Below are 5,277 nucleotides of genomic sequence, written 5' to 3' on the forward strand. Positions count from 1 at the left end.
TCAGGCGTTGAGGTAGCCAACTGTTCGCGTGTTCAAATGTACTTTACTCTTGTGTTGATAAGTAAACAAAAGAATAGGGAGGTGGCAGTGCGGTGTACCGTGTGGAATGTTGCTTTGAAAAAAGAAACTAAAGAGTGTGGCTGGAAATGTCTTTTTTTTCACATTCTTTCGTTCTTTTTCTCCCTCCCCCCGAGAATGATGCTTTAGTCGAATCGTGTTTGTCCATTGGTTGCCGCGGGGATGACCCAATCAATTCTCACCAAGTGGCATGTATTTTCTCCTGCCCTTTTTTTTTATTTATTTCGTGACACTCCCATTCTTTTCTCGACCTTGTTCATTGCCTCTCTCTCTTGCTCTTGCTCTGTATGTGTTTGTATTTACACGATCAGAAATTGCCTTTATAAGCTCGCGCATTGGTGCGATATTCTTTTAACCAACCCTCGCGAGTCCTTCGACTTTACAAATAATATATATTAAGTTTGCGAGTATTTTGTCTCCTCCCCTTTAGGAATTTTTGAGAAATTGTATAAAATGAGAAAGACAGAAAAACTTTGTCCAATTTTTTTTGCATTATAATTAGACTGAAAAAAATTTAATTAATTCAAATAAACGATTAGTTATAATTATATGATTTAAGTACAAAAATTATTTATTTGATAATAGATAAGTGATTGTTCTTTTTTGAATCAAATTGCAAAAATATCACAAAAAATGCTCTCCAAATCTGGTTTAGTAAAATCTAAAATTAATTAGAGCAAAAAAAATACGATCTTCCCTAATTGAATAACGATATTTAAAATTAAAATTTTCTTCAAGAAAAACATATTGCAGAGAAAAAAGTTTTGAATCTTTTTTTTTAAATACTCTGAAACAGTTTCAAAGAGTTTTTTTTTTGCAGAAACTTTATAATTGATGAAAAAAGAGGACAGATGTTTAGTGTCGTTTTTATATTTATCTTTTTGTTTTTGTTCTCCTTTTTTCTTGTAGAAAAGTCAAAAAGGTAGATGGGTATGATAAAGTGCTAAAGGTAGTCGGTTTTAAAAATTAGTCAAGCTTCGATGTCTCCCGAATTGAAGCTTTCATTCAGCTGCTCTTTTTGAGACTTCAAGAGTCATTCAGCCTTATAGAGAGCGACCAACTAGAAACTATCCGGCTTAGAGAAATAAGTCTTTGGGATGCGTTCCTATTCCCTCCAAGTGGGATTTCTTTTGATTTCTTCTTTTATTCGAATACTAACACAAAAAGTCTGCCAAAAAATCTCAAGTTGCTCTTTCATGTAGTACGTCTTGTTTTCTTTTTTCTATTTTTTTTCCTTAGACAATTAAATTGTTGTATTAAAGTTTTAGTTCAGTTTGATAAAGATAAATATTTTGTGTCTCGAAATTTGAATTTGTTAAAAAGAACTAACTGTCTAAAAAATGTAAAAACGTAAATTCTTTTCCAAAAAACAAGAATAAAAAAGATTTGTGAAGCTGGCTGAACCACTTTCACAAAAATTAATTTTTATTATGTCATTAATTTGTGCTCATTTAGTGCGATTGAGCACTAAAGAAAATCAAAATCATCAGACAATCAAAATTTTTTGATAAAGACAACAACATTTTTTTCTTCGAATTTTGAATAATTCTTTTATCGACAAATCACCTAATTTTTTTTAGGAACTGAACCGTATACAGTCCTAAAGGATAGATTATTTTATTTCAACTTTTAAGTAGTTTCAATTCAATCCACTAGTCAGCAGACAATCGGAATTTATTAAAACAGGACATTAGAATTTATTTCTTCAATTTTTAAATATTCCTCTCATCGGGAAATCTCCAATATTGTAGTAAATAGTGGGACTTACACAAACATGAAGAATAGAAAATTTTGTTCCAATTTTTAAGTATAGTAGCAGGTACACCCGACAGCTATCAGACAATCAAAATTTGGCTAAAAACACATTAAAAATTTATTTCTTACAAATTTAATAATTCTAAACATCTAAAAATTACCAGAGTTCTAGTAGGGATTAAGACCAACACAATCCTGAAGAATAGAGAATTTTATTTAAATTTTGTAGTAGTAGCAGGTCCACCCGTACGCTATCAGACAATCAAAATTCTGTAAAAACACATTAGAAATTTATTTCTTCGAAATTTAATAATTCTAATCATCTGCAAATTACCGGAGTTCTAGTAGGGATTGAGCCCAACACAATTTTGAAGAATAGAGAATATTATTTAAATTTTGTAGTAGTAGCACCCTTACCCGAACGCCATCAGACAATCAAAATTTGATAAAAAACATATTAAAAATTTATTTCTTCCAAATTTAATAATTCTAATCATCTGAAAATTACCAGAGTTCTAGTAGGGTCTAAGCCTTACACAATCCTGAAGAATAGAGAAATTTATTTAAATTTTGCAGTAATAGCAGCCTTACCCGAACGCCATCAGACAATCAAAATTTGATAAAAAACATATTTAAAATTTATTTCTTCCAAACTTAATATTTCTAATCATCTAAAAATTACCTTAGTTCTAGTAGGGACCAAGCCCTACTAAATCCTGAAGAATAGAGAATTTTATTTCAATTTTTAAGTAGTAGCACCACCACCCGTACGCTATCAGACAATAGAAATTTGTGTAAAAATATATTAAAAATTTATTTCTTCCAAATTTAATAATTCTAATCATCTGAAAATTACCAGAGTTCTAGTAGGGTCAAAGCCTTACACAATCCTGAAGAATAGAGAAATTTATTTAAATTTTGTAGTAGTAGCAGCCTTACCCGAACGCCATCAGACAATCAAAATTTGATAAAAAACATATTTAAAATTTATTTCTTCCAAATTTAATAATTCTAATCATCTGAAAATTACCAGAGTTCTAGTAGGGTCTAAACCTTACACAATTCTGAATAATAGAGAAATTTATTTCAATTTTTAAGTAGTAGCAGGTCCACCCGTACGCTATTAGACAATAGAAATTTGTGTAAAAATACTTTAAAAATTTATTTCTTCCAAATTTAATAATTCTAATCATCTGAAAATTACCAAAGTTCTAGTAGGGTCTAAGCCTTACACAATTCTGAATAATAGAGAAATTTATTTCAATTTTTAAGTAGTAGCAGGTCCACCCGTACGCTATCAGACAATAGAAATTTGTGTAAAAATACATTAAAAATTTATTTCTTCTAAATTTAATATTTCTAATCATCTGAAAATTACCTTAGTTCTAGTAGGGACCGAGCCCTACTAAATCTTGAAGAATAGAGAATTTTATTTCAATTTTTAAGTAGTAGCACCACGACCCGTACGCTATCAGACAAAAGAAATTTGTGTAAAAATAACTTAAAAATTTATTTCTTCCAAATTTAATATTTCTAATCATCTGAAAATTACCTTAGTTTTAGTAGGGACCGAGCCCTACTAAATCCTGATGAATAGAGAATTTTATTTCAATTTTTAAGTAGTAGCACCACCACCCGTACGCTATCAGACAATAGAAATTTGTGTAAAAATACATTAAAAATTTATTTCTTCCAAATTTAATATTTCTAATCATCTGAAAATTACCTTAGTTCTAGTAGGGACCAAGCCCTACTAAATCCTGAAAAATAAAGAATTTTATTTCAATTTTTAAGTAGTAGCAGGTCCACCCGTACGCTATCAGACAATAGAAATTTGTGTAAAAATACATTAAAAATTTATTTCTTCCAAATTTAATATTTCTAATCATCTGAAAATTACCTTAGTTCTAGTAGGGACCGAGCCCTACTAAATCCTGAAGAATAGAGAATTTTATTTCAATTTTTAAGTAGTAGCACCACCACCCAAACGCTATCAGACAATAGAAATTTGTGTAAAAATACATTAAAAATTTATTTCTTCCAAATTTAATATTTCTAATCATCTGAAAATTAACTTAGTTCTAGTAGGGACCGAGCCCTACTAAATCCTGAAGAATAGAGAATTTTATTTCAATTTTTAAGTAGTAGCACCACCACCCGTACGCTATCAGACAATAGAAATTTGTGTAAAAATACATTAAAAATTTATTTCTTCCAAATTTAATATTTCTAATCATCTGAAAATTACCTTAGTTCTAGTAGGGACCGAGCCCTACTAAATCCTGAAGAATAGAGAATTTTATTTCAATTTTTAAGTAGTAGCACCACCACCCAAACGCTATCAGACAATAGAAATTTGTGTAAAAATACATTAAAAATTTATTTCTTCCAAATTTAATATTTCTAATCATCTGAAAATTACCTTATTTCTAGTAGGGACCGAGCCCTACTAAATCTTGAAGAATAGAGAATTTTATTTCAATTTTTAAGTAGTAGCACCACCACCCGTACCCTATCAGACAATAGAAATTTGTGTAAAAATACATTAAAAATTTATTTCTTTCAAATTTAATATTTCTAATCATCTGAAAATTACCTTAGTTCTAGTAGGGACCGGGCCCTACTAAATCCTGAAGAATAGAGAATTTTATTTCAATTTTTAAGTAGTAGCACCACCACCCAAACGCTATCAGACAATAGAAATTTGTGTAAAAATACATTAAAAATTTATTTCTTCCAAATTTAATATTTCTAATCATCTGAAAATTACCTTAGTTCTAGTAGGGACCGAGCCCTACTAAATCCTGAAGAATAGAGAATTTTATTTCAATTTTTAAGTAGTAGCACCACCACCCAAACGCTATCAGACAATAGAAATTTGTGTAAAAATACATTAAAAATTTATTTCTTCCAAATTTAATATTTCTAATCATCTGAAAATTACCTTATTTCTAGTAGGGTCTAAGCCTTACACAATCCTGAAGAATAGAGAAATTTATTTAAATTTTGTAGTAGTAGCAGCCTTACCCGAACGCCATCAGACAATCAAAATTTGATAAAAAACATATTTAAAATTTATTTCTTCCAAATTTAATAATTCTAATCATCTGAAAATTACCAGAGTTCTAGTAGGGTCTAAGCCTTACACAATTCTGAAGAATAGAGAAATTTATTTCAATTTTTAAGTAGTAGCAGGTCCACCCGTACGCTATCAGACAATAGAAATTTGTGTAAAAATACATTAAAAATTTATTTCTTCTAAATTTAATATTTCTAATCATCTGAAAATTACCTTAGTTCTAGTAGGGACCGAGCCCTACTAAATCTTGAAGAATAGAGAATTTTATTTCAATTTTTAAGTAGTAGCACCACGACCCGTACGCTATCAGACAAAGAAATTTGTGTAAAATAACTTAAAAATTTATTTCTTCAAATTTAATATTT

This window comes from Leptopilina heterotoma, unplaced genomic scaffold, assembly GCF_015476425.1.
Source record: "Leptopilina heterotoma isolate Lh14 unplaced genomic scaffold, ASM1547642v1 Lhet_292, whole genome shotgun sequence".
NCBI lineage: Eukaryota > Metazoa > Arthropoda > Insecta > Hymenoptera > Figitidae > Leptopilina > Leptopilina heterotoma.